Source organism: Thermobia domestica, chromosome 13, assembly GCF_964235325.1.
Source record: "Thermobia domestica chromosome 13, izTheDome1.hap1.1, whole genome shotgun sequence".
In the NCBI taxonomy this organism is placed as follows: Eukaryota; Metazoa; Arthropoda; class Insecta; order Zygentoma; family Lepismatidae; genus Thermobia; species Thermobia domestica.
In genome coordinates, this window is record NC_137466.1 from 133,313,765 (window position 1) to 133,330,689 (window position 16,925).

The 16,925-nt window shown below is 33.5% G+C and overlaps 1 protein-coding gene across 1 annotated transcript in view; it reads left to right on the forward strand.

The window, feature by feature from the left end:
- The window catches only part of LOC145668524 (uncharacterized), a 158,520-nt gene that overhangs the window by 67,809 nt on the left and 73,786 nt on the right, over positions 1-16,925 (forward strand). The window contains exons 2-3 of the mRNA XM_081736501.1: positions 14,817-14,951; positions 15,645-15,741. The gene's annotated coding sequence lies outside the window, so the exon portion shown is untranslated. The remainder of the gene's footprint in view (positions 1-14,816; positions 14,952-15,644; positions 15,742-16,925) is intronic.

Below are 16,925 nucleotides of genomic sequence, written 5' to 3' on the forward strand. Positions count from 1 at the left end.
TCTATAAGCTTTTCAATGATGTATATCTCATGAAATGTTCAAATACTTCACTTGAACTTCTGTTGGTTTAGTTATAAGCACACTGATGTGCAGAATTTCGTTCAGTAATTGCTGTTATAATAAGAATATAACTCTGCTTGTAATTTACTCCATGCACAAACCCTGCGGAGGATGGGTTGTTTATTAGAAAATTAAATTAGCTTCTTCAATCTGATATTTTAGTTGTTTTAAACATGTCCAACCAGCATCGAAAAAAAACACGTTTAAAACAATTTGTTTAAAACGTTTAAAACAAACTGAATAAAACAACAGCCCTCGTTTTAAACATGTTTTAAACACTTGTTTTAAACATTTTGTTTTAAACATATCAACCCTGCTAAAAATAAGTGTAGTTAACTGAGGGGTGAAAATAAAAATAAATTGCTATTTTCTCAAAAACGATTGTAACGATTTTGTTTATATTTCATAAATCATCATTTCATTACCAACCCCATACTGTAGTGTAAATCATTTCTCTCTCTAAAAAAAAAAAAAAAAAAAAGGGGGGTAGTTTTTTTTTTTTTTTGGAGGTGAGTTTTTGGGATGATTTTCTAAGAAAAATGACTCAGGCGATTTTGTTTGTATTTCATAATTAAATATTTCATTAATAACAAGATAATATGGCATTTGTCCTGAAAAATCTACGAGGGATAGGATATTCTTGGGGGTAGGCCTATACGACTTAGACTATTTTGTTGACATTTCATTTATAACCTGACACTATGGTATAAAATATTTTTTCTGAAAAATCCGTGAATGGTGGAGCTGAGATTTTTCAGATAGTTTTCTCAAAAACGACTGAGGCGATTTGTTCATAATCCATAAATAAATATGTCACTAACAAGTATATGATATTGCGTAAATTACTATTACGAAGAAAATCTCAAGGGGGGTAATTTATTCTTGGGGAGAGGAAAACATGGTTAAAAATAACACAGAGACGGTGTACAGAAGGTAAAGAATCAGTTTGACGAGAAAGGAAGCGATCGGACACTATATTGAACAAGGATGGGAGGACATAAGTAGAAGATCAGATAACACGAAAATGGAAAGAATGTATAGAAGAGCTGAACAAAGATGACAAACTGAATGAAGCAGCGATAGAGAAAGATCAAAGCGACGTAGACGAAAACGAGTTAGGCCCATCGATTGTAAAATGTGAATTCGACAACGGAGTGGAAAAAATAAAAAAGCGGAAATGCCCCACGAGTGGATGAAATACGTCAAAGATGCTCAAGAATCTCGAAAACAGACAAAGAGGTTATTTCATAATATTAACGAAATGTATTTGATCGGAAAAGTCTTAAGAGACTTCGGAAAATATATCATGATCTATATACTAAAGAAGAATGGAGCGATAAAACGTGAAGAAAATCAAACACATACGTTGCTATGACACTTCAAGAATTCTACGCAGAATTATCGCACAGAGGTTGGAGAGGAGATCAGAAGAGATTATCGGAGGATCAGTTTGAATCCTCCGATACTCTGTTTAGTTTGGAAGCAATACTGAGCCTACATCTGATTATCGAGCAACTCTTGAGGATAAATAAGCAGGTGCTTGTTGCGCTCATAGATATTGTGCAAGCATTTGATAATTTGGATTAGAGTATTATATTCAGAGCACTGGAGAATCCGAAGGTGGACAATAGAAACAAAAAATAATATTCAAGTATCAATTGTATATACAAGAACCAAACAGCCCTCATAGGACGTGAACAGTAAAAAGGAAATAAGCATAAGCAAAGAACTGAGGCAAGGATGTGTACTGTTTCTACTACTATTCAAGATCTGTGTAGAAGAAGTAATGAAAAAGTTCTTGGCTAGTAACGAAAATGACAAAAATAAAAGACCAGATTTTCAGTACAATGAACGACATAGCACTAGTAGCAGAGACAAAGAAGATCTGCAGATAAATACTTATAAAGTTTTTTGAATGGATGTCTGAAAGAAAAATGCAAAATGCAAATAAATTAAAAGAACACAGACGTACTAAAATGTATGAAAAGAACAATAAAGAGCAAGCATCTGATTAGAAGGAGAAAGAATTGACAAAGTCAAACCCTTCCCTTTACATACTTGGGAAGTATAATATACTCTGACAGGAGAAGCGAAAAAGACGTAGCGTAAAGGATAGCATAACAAAACAACAAAATAAGCCTTCATCAGGACGGCAGGAATGCTATAAAAAATCTGTCATTGGAAGATAGGAAGAGATGCAGCGTGGTGTCAAGGAGCGTCGTGCTGTATGGCTCAACGTGGACACTGGGGACAGTAGAAATATGAAAATTGAAAGCGTTCGAAATGTAGTGCCGGCGCAGAATGCTCGTTATCCTGTGAATAGCAAAGAAGAAAAACGAAAAACTGCAAAAGGAAGGTAACGAAGATACATATCATGCAAGTAATATAGAAAAGAGGAAACAGCACGATTGGTTGTCACATTCGACACTTAGATTGGATCAACGTATTATTAGAGGGAAAAACAGAGGGAAGACTGGAAAGATGAAGACCAAGAATGGAATACCTTAATGTAATTATGAAGAAGAGGTCATATCAATCTTACAAATTGCTTTGTCAAATGCAGAAAACATTTTAAATATTTCCCACCGATCTATGACTGAGGAGAGAAAAATAACGAGACATTAAATGCTCATTAAACTTAGGTCATGCAGTCGAGATTTTTTCTAGCAGGTTTTGTTCAACTAGAGCTGTTGGAAGAGGATTTTGAAAACGAAACACGATACAACTAAATTAAGTTTTCGACTTACTTCTTAGTTCTTTCCTTCGTAGTATATCATGAATTTTTTTGCATTAAGTAAAATTAGATTTATGAAATATTTTAATCCGTTCATGTCGAGCATTGACATTTGTTTGGCTTCATTAATTAAATAAAAATAATAGGGAAAGCAGTTTCCAGCGGCCAGCGGATTTTCCGTTACATTCAAACGGTTCTAGTCTCCCGTTTTTCCTCCTACCAATGTAATTCATTAACATAGGTCATCAATGCTTACCCACTTTCTACAATTTGAGAAACTTCTATGCATTGCGGACCATCTGTTAGCTTTGGCGCTTTGGCATAGAAGTTATTAGTTTTAATAGCACCCACTTATCGCAGTCTTTCTTTCTTGCTTGCTTTCCTTCTACTACTTTCTTTACCGAATAAGTATATTAACCGTAGACAGCATACATGGGGGGAGGGGGAGATTTATACAGACGGCACATATGTTCCCAAGGAGGCAAGACGTTATGTATTCGTACCTTTTTTCATTTCTCGCTGCCTTGTTGCTGATCACTGATGTGTTGGTTTATATCACTGTCCGTTTAACAATTGGACATTATGTGGGGTCAGAAATTGAAGCGTTTGTGCAGACAATTATCAGAGGACGATGTGTGGCGAATATTGTATTATATATTGTTATTAAAAATGAAAAAAATGTTAAAAATAAATGTTATAAGTGTAACAAATATGAGAAAATAAAGCAATTTCAATTGGGAAACTATTGGAAATCATAGAAGTAAATATGGGTCTCCCAGACTCTAGGTATACTGTATTGCTTCTTTAGCCCTACATATACTGTCTAGATTAAGAATAAAGTCAAATTTGAAAATGTTACTTTTATGATAGTCCATACTCCAACAGAAGAAAGAGAAGAAAAGGAAAAAGAAGAATTTTATCAACTACTAAAAAGAGAGTTCGAAAAAAAATACCAAAACATTGTGTTAAAATAAATTCTAGGAGATCTAAATGCTGGGAGAGCTGGGAAATAGGTAAAGGATTTCATGAAGAAGTAGCAGGAAAAAATACAATTCATGAAGAAAACCATGAGAACAGGACGATGTTGAGTCAGTTTACAACAAAACATAGAATGATATTCACAAGTACTTGTTTTTCGCATTAAGAGTGCAAGTATACACTTAGGAATAATGGGAGTCGGCTGACATAAAATGAAATGAAATTTGTGAGTTTTACGGTCCCACGATTATGCCGGCTAGACTAAAGGAGATGTTGATGATGAGTAATGAATGAAATGGTGGATGAAGAAAGTGAGAGGAAACGGGGGAACCCCGGGGAAACCAACGCACACAGTGTTTGTCCACCACAAGGTTCACTTGGCGGGAGCAGGGTTTGAACCTGATGCCCCATGCACCAGAGCTGAACGTTCTACCACTGAGCCACCGCGGCCCTAGGAGTCGGCTGACAGTAGACCAATTAATTAAATCGATCAAGTTCTAGACAATCATAATATATGTTAGAAGTCAAGAGGACCTAACTGGGATTCAGATCATTGCTTGTTCAAAGCTAAATTAAGACAAAGAATAGCAAAACAAATGCCTCAAGGAAATAAGGAAGTTAAACGAGAGAGCAGAAAATTCAACCCAATAACTACTAAAAAGAAGTATAGACAAGAACTATTTTTTTAATGGAAGAAATATGAGTAATAAATGCTTTCAGGGGATAATGTAACTACACCTTCCATTACGTCCTCTAAAATGCAATCTCTCTCCAACGATGTCCTAAATTACTTTTAAATGCCTCCAATTGCATCATTATCTTCCCTATTACTTCCACAATATTTGTTGGTTTTACCTTACATCCATTCCATTGCCTCCAGACAAAAATTTTGGACAATTCTAGCTTCTTCTCATCGTTTTTTAAAATAATATTCTTGTTTTTTGCTTCGTAGGGTCCAATACTATTCATCATCATCATAGGTATTCTACCCTTACTAGTAGGTCATTTGCAGCAGCTGAGAAACTTTCATGCTCCACGGTCCCCCGCTAACCTCTCCGTCTTCACGTATGATCTTTCTGTTTGTATATCATCCATTAAATGCAGTCTCCTTCGCCCCCTCCTTCTCTTTCCCGCCACCATACCCTCCAGGACGTCCCTCATGATACAATTTCTTCTTAGGCAATGTCCCAACGAGTTTCTCTTCCTCTTCTTAACAATATCTAAAAGTGTTCTTTTCTCCCTCGCCATTTCTCATTCGATTTCCTCTAGACCCAGGTAATTCTTTCCATTCTTCTCCACACCCACATTTCGAAGGCTTCCATGTTTCTTTTGTACTTCTTCATTCATAATTCACATAACATTCTCTTCTTTTTCTTAAAAATCTTTCGCCTTTTTTAATCTTTGCTTTCTACTTCCCATTTCAATTTTAAAATTTTAATAGGCTAATAATAGTAGTTAGGTACTAATGACTATTCGCTTGTTCTACTTTCTTCTCTCTAACTTCTATAATTTTCATAACTCCCTTCATCATTGTATTTATTTTCATGTTACGCTAAAGAAAATTACATCTCTTCCTTATATTTTCTAACACCATGCTAATTTACGATTTAGATTTTACAACAGCTATATTATCTGCAAATTAAATAATTCTGCTTCATTTTCTTGTAAATAGATATATAATGATGGTGAGAGAAAATATCTTTCTCGAACACCTCTTCCAATTCAACTATCCTCTGTCACTTATTTTATTCTTACTCTTACTAGGGAAGTACATGAAGTGGCACGCAGGGATCTGCATGTGTTATATATCGTTGGAAAGGTCACACCGAATATACCTCACATGTGAAATATTTCGTTTGAATGGAGCCTGTAGGGGGCGTGGCAGCCATTTGAAAATCAAAACAAGGTACGGTCCGAAACACCAGAAAACATAGACAAAATAAGAAGCTATGACGTAATTGTTTTGAGACGCGGTACACATAGGTTTGAAAGATAGCTGAATACGAATCTAACATCAAATGTTATAAATCAAAATGGCGGATCCAATATGACGGACACAAATTACAAAAAAAAAAAAAAAAACAAGGTATGGATCTAAAATTGGGTATATAGAGACACTTGACGTCGCTATGTATGAATCGGATACCAAAAAGTGTAAAATTCAAAATGGCGGATCCAATATGGCTGACAAAATGCAAAACACTGCTATGGAACTGAAATTGGGTAGTTGTTTTCGTGGTCGCTGAGTACGAATTGAATGTAAAAAGTGCAAAATGGAATATGACGGATCCAATGTGGAGGACGAGAAATAAAAAAATGTACATAACGGACATGTTATTCTTAGACATACAGTATAGTAGAGAAATACCTATAGTACATAAGGGGATAAATAGGGGCAGATGATGTTTTACAATAAACAGGGAGCGTGTGTTGCTATACAATCATGCCGAAATTGAGGCACAGAATGCAGGTCAGGTTTTGTAGCGCATATGAAAGTTTTATGATACGAACAGATTGCAATCATAGACGATAATTATTTTACTACCAAATCCCTCCCCCGCCCCCGAACAGATACGCGGGTTATATATCGTTGAAAAGCTCACATCGACTATACTTTATATCTGTAATGTCTCACATGAATGGCGCCTGTAGGGTACGTTGCGACTATTGGCAGATACCATCTGGAGATCCGAACAGTGACAGTGAAAAGTGCGTGTTTAGAATATCGTTATGCTTCCATAACTGTCTTTCCGGTTTCACATTATGCCGTGTACACTTATGAGAAATATGTATGACAAATGTCTACTCTCCGTAGTAGGGATGGTACTGACAGCGAGATAGTTTCGATCTTGTCTCGGTCTTGTCTTTAATTCGAGACCGTGATGTGCTTTTCTAAATCGAGACGGAGCCCAGGTTTGTCTCGATACATATACGTCCATTCTGTAGTTTTGCACATTTTGTCCGCCATATGGGATGGGTCATATTGCATTTTGCACTTTTAGCATTGGATTCGTACCCCACGACCACGAAAATCTTTATTTACTTGCTTTCAGCTCCATAGCAGTGTTTTGCATTTTGTCCGCCATATTGGATCCGCCATTTTGAATTATATAGTTTTTGGTATCCGATTTATTCATAGTGACGTCGAATGTATCTATATACCCAATTTTAGATCCATACCTTGTTTTTTTTTTGTAATTTGTGTCCGCCATGTTGGATCCGACATTTTGATTTGTAAACATTTGATGTTAGATTCGTATTCAGCTATCTTTCAAACCTATATATACCGCGTCTCAAAACAATTACATCATAGCTTCCTATTTTGTCCATGTTTCCTGGTGTTTCGGAGCGTACCTTGTTCTGATTTTCAAATGGTCGCCAGGCCCCTTACAGGCACCATTCAAGCGAGATATTTCACATGTCAGGTATACTCGGTGTGACCTTTCCAACGATATATAACACTTGCAGATTCCTGCGTACCACTTCATGTACTTCCCTAGTTAATGTTAGTAAGACCGAGATTAGTGTCGAATTCATAGTTTTCGTGGCCGTTAAGCTGATTGGTAACGATCCTGATCACATTTTGACATTTCAACTCAAGTTGAGTGAAGAACGGGTATGTCAGCTGGCCCTAGAATTGACAGGAACAGTCCTTAATCCTTTTCTTGGCAAGAATACTTGCGTTGCTCAGAAAAAAATACTGCATGCGATTTCCGTGTCAAATTGTTGTAAAATAATACATAATTGCACATTTTAGTTACATGTTTTATTTAGAAAAGGCTGTGACGTAATGTATCCCATAGGATACAAGGCCAAGAATAAGTAGTTACAAAGTAACCAAAAATTCAAAAACATTATGTATCGTAAAGGATACATTGTCAAGAAGAGGGTTAAGGCGTCACTAGCTTTTATTTATTCTACTTAGTTTTTATTTTCAAATAGACCTATTGTGCCTAAACTATATTCTTCCCGTAAGAAGTCGGGCACTTGTGCTAGTTATGGAATAATTAAAGAAGAAAAGTCTAGTATTCAGTGATGACTCTTGAGGAAGTAACATCGGTAAAAAAAATCAATTTTATCGCTAGAAACTTAAGAGAAAAACACTTGCCTAGTCTACTTAGTTTGGTATACAACAATTAGAACATGACGCAAGTTTTATACCCTTAGCTTCTAGCGATAAAATAGAATCGTTTTTGCCGACGTGACTTCCTTTAAGAGCCCCACTGCTAGCATTCTTCTCGGCATAGTAACTTTTTACTTAAAACACTCATACCCCTACATGTGCCTCAAAACCAACATAACATTACAAGGCAATTATATGATATAATACTTAGTGTTCTATTACAAAGATAACGTGTTATAAAAGCGTCGACTGTCACAACTTTGTACTGTCGTCGTCACGTGAGCATGACGGACGAAGAATCTGAAGATTTTTTTCTTTAGCTGCCCTGTACTGCAAAGACAAACAGGATACTGATGAATCAATGGTTTATTATTGAGGAGAGCGTAGGCGTCCCCTCACACAGTTGCTACGATTCAATACAACAGGCGTTTCTATGTTGAGGCATATGCTTTGATAACTTCCGTAAAAATTATCTGATTTCGATAAAAATCTGCTGTGCGTTCCCTGAAGATTACCAAGTTGAGCTGGGTGAAAGAGTGAGCCAAGGATCAAAAGAGGTAAAATAGACTAACTTCAAGAGGTAAAATAGACTTTCCGAACTGTGTTCAGAGAGAATTCGTTAATCAAGCGTTAGTTACGCGATTAGTTAGTGTTGTATTCTCTGTACTAAGTAGGGTATTCAGAGACTTTTGGAGTTAGCTAGTAAGTTGATTTGGCTATGATTAACTAATATAACACCAATATCTCGGGTGAGAAAAATAAATGCGAGAAGTACAGAAATCTAGATGTGCGCATCGGTTGTCTATAAAAATGAAAATATATGAAATACGAAATTCGAAATGTTTTCTTTGTGGTTTGACATCACAACAACTTATAAATAGTTATGAAATCGAATTATAATTAACGTATTCATTTCTGAAGGAATAAGTAGAATTCAATCAATATTAACTACAATAGAAAAATTATGGTTGCAGTTTTACTATACGGATCCACAGATTGTGATATGTACAAAAAAAAAATAATAAAAAAAGAGGCAAGTCTTTAATTTGCCCATTTTGTGTCAAGAACAGAACCCAACCAACTCCTGCGGGACTTCTAACCCGTTCCTATTCTGCCGTGTCGTGACAAAACGCTGTAACTTTGGCGAAGAAATTTTGCGAAAATGAGCCTTAAAGTTTTCATCCGAAAATGTGATCTGTATCGTGTAGAAATAGTGTATCTTGACTTTGGAAACACGTGGTTACATGTAATGTTACGTAAATGCATGTTGTGTGATTAAATTTGGTGAAAATTGATTGGTTGACCACTATTGCCTAGTTACACTGGTTCTACAGGATACAGATCACATTTTCGGATGAAAACTTTAAGGCTCATTTTCGCAAAACTTCTTCGCCAAAGTTACAGCGTTTTGTCACGACACGGCAGTATTACTACTACTTCTGTTTATCGTCGTCCTCCTCCTCCTCTTACTACTACTACTACTTGTACTATGGATCCGTATAGTAAAACTGCACGGGCTTATGTTATAATCACAAGGGATGATAATTTATCGATCAGTTGTATGTATCCCTTAGGAAACTGGGAATTTTCTACCCATCTCTGTCTCTCACTGTTTACTGTAAGAAACAGTTCTGCAGAGGACTCGTCTTAGCTGGTTCGTAGGTAATTCACACGATAGAGTGAAAGGAAAGAAAGAAAGACAGGTAATTAATTGCTTTGTATTTTCATAATGAAAGTTTTTTATGGCTAAACTATGGCTGAACCAGGGTACCCTCTGCTCTAAATTAATTAGTCACATGTGATTAATTTAGTCAACTACTACAAACTAATCAGAGATTTAGAATACTTATGATAACCATGCGTTAGTCAAACCCTTAACATGGCGCTAATCGTACGTCCAAATGACTCTTCATAAGGCCCTTCATCTTTTATAACTTTCGTTAATTGTCTGATTTCCACGAACCAAAATTTTCCTACATTTTCCTACAAACTTAAAAATTGTCTCTCGAAAAACTCGATTGGAGATAATACTTGTTTCTGTATTGAAGTTTATCGTCCTTTTTAAGTACTGGGGCTATATGAGACGGGCTTCTTCAGTTTAAGGTAAAATCCGAGCAACAGCAATGCGTTCTATGCTCTCTCACCGGGGATCGAACCTAGAATCACGTACATCAATGACGCACGCACTAGCCACCAGATCAGAGAAGAGGGCTCGGTCAAAGATAAATTTCAAATTCACTTCAAATTTAGATACATTTCTTCGTTCATTTGTATTGTACACAACATTGCTAATTTTAGACACACCACACAAAATTAATATCTTGTACTAGTGGTTGAGGAACTTAGACAAAGGATTTTAACTTTCTGCAGTCTATGAAAAGTCGTACTTATGAGTAGAGCTTATATGGCCTCCGTGCTCAAAAGATATCTTAAATAATAAGCTAGATTAACAGGAGATAGGACAATTAGACGAGGGGGAAACCAAGATTTAAAGCTTAGGAAGATGAATATTGTATTGCGTATTATGTTATGTCAAATTACTAGCTACATATCATTACTATCGAGAACCAGAGGAACGTAACGCCAGAAATACTGTTTTCGTTTTCTTCATGTTTGGACACAATTTTGGAAGCCCCACTTGGTGTAAATGGAACGTAACGCCATCTGTTCTCCTTATCGATCATCTGTTGTAATGTAGCTCATTTATCATCTTATTAAAAACACATCTTTCTAAGATAATATTTTTGTCTTCTCGCCTGTAAACCTACGAAAATGGAGTCACGTTCCTCTGGTTGTCATGCGACGATATATACTTATGTATAGTCACCGAAAAAGAATGTGGGAGGAAACGGGAGATCCCCATGAAATCCCATGCACATGATGCCCACCACAAACTCATATGGTCTGAGATCGAGCCAGAGGACCCTCACACCAGAGGTTGCTCAGCCTTTCCTATTTGCTACAAAATTAAATGGCCTAATTGAACAATTTTATTCGAAAATTCAATTTGACCGTTCATACAAATTCACACAACATAAAATATATATTTTTATAAAAAAGAAAAGTATCTTTTATGGTTAATATTCGTAAATTCGGTACTGGAGACTCGAGTTCAATTTCTGGTTGGAGAATATTACGAGTTCGGACCCCACGCTACATTTAAGTTCACGACGTATAGAAATTGTGCTAGAAAGGGAATTAAATTTCAATCGTGTGATATTATTATCATTTTATTAATAATAATGATTAAAATATCTGTTATTATATCAGCACATAATTTACTTGTAAATTATATAACTGACGATTTTAACGCTTCTATGTATAGTAACCCACAGAATTACGTAAGCAATGAGTTTTGTAAAACTTTATCTAATTTGCAATTTTGTTATGTTGAAATTGTACATTTGTTAAGGTAACTTTGTAAATAAAATGCAATATTTCTTATTGTTTATTTATTTGTTGATTGAAATTTAGTATCAATATATATATATATATATATATATATATATATATATATATATATATATATATATATATATATATATATATATATATATGTAAAATATTATTTAGACAATATTAAATTAATAAATGAAATAATATGCAGTAATATACCGTATGCACTCGGATATTCGGATATAAACTATAAAAGTATGAAAAATAATCAGGTTCTTTTATTTATATATATTCAGTTATGCAGAAAATTATATACTATGTATGTCGTTGCATACTGTAATGAATATCAAATTTGCAAAAGCCACATACATACGTATTCATAGGCGCTAGAAGTTGTAATTCCCGAGATTTATTACGTAACTTCGAATTGACATAAGTCGCGTATTTCGTAAGATGTGGGGTTACTCTAGTATTCTTCAGTTTAAGACTTTTTTTTTTTCAGTTTTACCACACACACAAAAAAAGAAGTTAGCAAGAGGGCATGTTTAATTTTTGAATCTGAGTTTCGAATTATTTGAAAGATTTTTAATTGAAGACATTGTACGAGGGATACCTGTTTCTTGTCATAAACTGAATCATGGAATTAATACAAATCTTCGCTATTGGTTAAAACGATAACAAAACAGGAAGATGTCATTCACAAGTTTAATAATGCTTATGAATAGGAACAAAATATTTTAATTACCTTAGTAGTTATTTACTAGAAAATATCAGAAAGAAAGAGCATGCGTTAATTGCGTAATATAAAAACTGAAATGCTCAGTGTACTTTGAGACTGAATCAATAATAATAGTAATAATAATACTTTATGGTTGAGTAAGTGTTAATGTCTCTGTTATTCCATTCCTTTCTTATCTTTACTGGAAAGAGGACAATGGCCATTGTGTGCTAGGTATAAAATAACCATTTTCCAAGGTTATTAGGTATATTCATTTGCGTGCTTTGTCGTATTTAAGGCAGTCAGTATGGATATTGCTTTTCATGCTGAGAAGGTGAGTATATCTTTTAATTTTTAGATGAAACAGCACAATTTTTATACACAAAAATAATAAAATAATATTTTATTGCAAGAATATTTTGTTTTGTCTTATGATTGGCTGAGCAGTAGAATATTTCAATGTTAAGCTATATTTTTGTTTCACATTATAGTGTTTTCTATGCCACATCATCGTGATATATAAATGCAAATTAGACCTATTGGTTAAATATATTTACATAAATTTACTGGTATTAAGAATTAAAATATAATGTATTTTGAGTAAAATTGTGAATTCCGACAACTGCACTCTTGATTATTGTTAAATCACAATCAAGGGCGTAACACAAAATTACATTTGATATAAAACAATATCAACCTGATGACGACGGCTTTTCATATTTGTCAGTGATTCGCTGCAGTTTTACTGTAATGTTTACATATTTTCTACGATTCGCGATTGCAATACTTTGCCAACCAGCCGCGATACAGGAGTCAAGTTCCGTAGCATAATTCAAAAATGAAATGTATAATTTAACGTTATCGAAGCAGGAAATGAATGTATGTGAATGGAGGAAGAAAAGCCGGCAGAGAACTTTATGAATTAAATCATAAAAAACATATAGACGAAATAATAATATATATATTTGTGTATGAATAACCAGTGTTATTTTCTTAATATTACATCTACGGTGCAAAACTAAGTTTGTAAGGTACAATAGTAGGTATTGTCACAATTGTATATACATACAATAGTTTTAATGCGTATTTGATATTTTAACCTATCAAAATACATTGATTTTTAAGCAGATTTGACACTTATGTACCTAATTAGAGCAATATTTAGGTTGGTATTCACATGGAATACAGAAAAAATATAAATAAGATTACCTGATATTTACAACATGTTTTCTGGGTATAATATCTGTAATTTGTCTTTTGTCCGCGCAGAAATGTCTTCCTCATAATGTTCAGAATCCTTCTTTATGCCATGGCAAATTGCTCGGACTTGATTTCACAAATGCTTTCAGTTACTCTTTTGTAAAATTATTATTTGTAATTTATTTGTGATCTTACTTTTAATTTTGTGATTGACATTGAACAGATTAGTCGATGAATATGATAGAACATATCATATTACTATTTGAAAATTATTTCTAATGAATAACGTTTTCTTCCTCACAATTTTGTTAGACCCTCATTATTTGTTTGAGTCAAATATTGGAATCAATTTTTCAGCGATTTGCATCTTTCAAATTTTGTATGCTTGCGTATCTCCGATCATTGTTTACGATTCAGAATCTACTACTAAGAGAGGATGCTAAATTCTTCAGAAAGAGAGAAAGAGAGAGAACTAAATATACATAATAAATTTTATAGTAACTCCAGATCAATGAGTAGAGACACGATTTTTTGGTGACACGCGAAAACGCGAAATGTATCAGTGTTGTATGACAATGTTGTGTACCTAAAAATGTATATTTTTGTCACTATTTGTTAGGCCATATAACGCTCGCGATGAAACGCGAAATTGTCGAATTAGCGAAATTTGCAACAAATCTCGATATTCCACGAAATTTACGCAAAAGTGGCAATTTTTTGACGCTTTTACGATTTATTCATTACCATTATTTCTCCCTTCTGCATACTTGACCTTGAGTAAACCCTTAGTGGTGAAACCTTACACGTGTTTTCTTTGTACGCACTGATTTTGTTTAGCGTGAAAATGTGAGAAAATCACGTGACATGTATTTGCATTCATAGACCCTTCGTGGCCACATGGCTAGAGCTCATTTTGGTGCGCGTGATAGCAGGTTCAAATCCTGCTGGGAGCTTAAGCCTCGGTTACAAACTCGAGTAGTCTTTTGACGCCTACTTTGAACATAGGTCCCGTCCTATATAACCAGTTGCTGTCAAAGGACGTTAAAATCTAATCAAACAATCAATCAAAATGTATTTCCATTCAAACGTTTCGATTACGGTTTTATTTTCATCATTGCCCAGTTCACACTATTTCATCAGCTTTCTGCATCTCACGAAATTATCACAACAGAATTCTTCATGGAGCACATAATGCTTTTAAAATTTTGTTCCTTATATTACATATGGTGGACCAGTAAGCTAGAACTTTGCAATTTTGAACTTTTTATTCAATGAGGATGCTTAGTGTTATTTTTTAAAAACTCAAATATTGTTTAATGTAGTCATGCATGAGAGTTTATGTCATGATGATTGATAAGTGGAAATTAAGATGAAATAAAAGGTAACTAATTGTAATTGTCAAGAAAAATAATGCTCTTACATCGAATTTTTATTCATCGATTTTATCCCGCTTTACGCGTGTTTTTATAACGAAATTACGAATTCTTGTTTACGACAAAATTGTGTCTCTATTAACGAGGTAAAAAATTTTTAAAAGTTATTATTGCATAATTGTGTGTATCTGAAAATAAATTAATAATTAATGTGTTTATTTATTTATTTTAAAGGAACTTGCTCTATTTTGAAGCATAGCCAGGAAAAGTGTATCTTTTTATTCGCACATAAATAACGAAGTTGGAATTTTGGAAGTGAACGAAGACACAGGTAGAGTGGAGCAGTCGCGATGTAGCAGTTTTAGAGAGGTAATTCGAAGCTTTCAAATTCAGATTCGTTGCTCACTATGTAGATTGAAGTTACAAACATACTTACATATAATTTGATAGGTTATTATTTTAATTTTTCTTTTCTTTTTCTTTCTTTATTTCTTCTTTTGTAGCCAGTGTATAAACTTAAATTTTGATTTATCTTTTGCAATCTTCTGCTTCTTCAAAAAATACTTTTATCAAATTCAATTGCGATTTAAAGATTGCGTTTTCATTCGATCCTTTTATAATCGCTTTGTGTTAGTATAATACTGTATGTGAATGTAATAGTTTGATACTTGGTTTTACTCCGATGAACTGTGTCACTGGAGTTGAAACATCGTTCATTTTTGTATGAAATATTATGAAATTTAATTGAAAATATGGTAAAATGAGTAATTATGACTGGGAACGAAAAATCATAGTTGAAAGACTTAGCAGTTACTAGTAGTAAGTAAATTAAAAGCTTAGAAAAGAATGAAATAATGATTAGAAAATAAAAAGAACGTAATGCACTGTACAACCTTCATTGAGTCAATACTGTCGATATGATTTACATAACATACATTTACTTTAAAAAAAGAATTTGGTTAAAAATTTTATTGTGTAAATTACTACCTCATCGCATAGTTTTTATTTGATCATATTTACTGCACTTTAATTTAATTAAAATTATTAATGTTAACGTTTCAGAGTGTACAATCGTCAAGCGTAAGCACCAGGATCGAGGGAGGAAAGAACGTTCAATCATCATCCGTGTTTGTTCCAGATTTCAACGGCGAAATTAGAGGTGTGTAAGGTATAAATGATAGATAGCAACTGAAAAAGTTAAATTTGGTGAAAGCAAAGAATACTGTTAGTAGATTCCTTTCAAATACATGTATCATCGCAGCACTCCATTAGGAGCAAAATTAATGAAATCTCGTGTGATGAAGCATAAAATATAAAGAACGCACTAATCACGTAATCGAAATTTAATATAGATAATTATTATATTATGTCATTTTCTGTGTAAACTAATGATAAGTTTGATAGTTTATGGCTTTAATTTTAGGAATCTAACTGCTGATTAAAAAACTAAAAAGTGAAACTGAAATTCGTACAAACATAAGAAAATCCTTATATAGAATATCTACTGCACATGATCTTTAAATCGTAATACAAACATGATATCTTAAAACATTTCAAATTGTAATAAGAATATTTAAGTATGATTACATTCACATTTATATGTTAACATGTAGTGAAGTTTCAGTTAATTTTGTGTAGATTAGATTCCATTAGATCTAAAATATAATCCATGAGCACACACATCAAAGTAAACGTTTGTACTTTTTACTATATAAGCCCTTGAAATAATAATATCGAAAAATATTGATACACATGAGACTCATTTTTGAAATTGGAACTGTAATGTTCCAGAATCAAGAATTTTATTAGCGATTTAATTGTGGCAATTTATCATGCGGTGATATCAATTTCTTAACTGTTTAATTAATAGCTGTATGGATTTGCAAAAAAAAATTATCTTGAATCAATCTACCTCATTTGAAAATGATTTTAATTTTGACGTTGACACCTGATCCTTTGTGCGTAGTAAAATCTGTAAAAGAAATCAGTTCAGGTACAAGAAACTAATGTATTGGAAGGAAATGATGTTAAAAATTTTACCGTTGTTTTCAGTAACAATATTAAAAAAGGTACGTTCAACATATTTTGGTTTCACAATTTATATTGCTAAACATATTTTTAATAAAATTAATATTTCCAAAAGTGAAGAAAAACGCATAAAATGTCTTTCATTACATATTGTAATAGAGTTTTATTAGAAGTAAAATTTTATGGTTTGTGGTACACACACACACACACACACACACACACACACACACACACACATATATACATATATATATATATATATATATATATATATATATATATATATATATATATATATATATATATAATCTACCA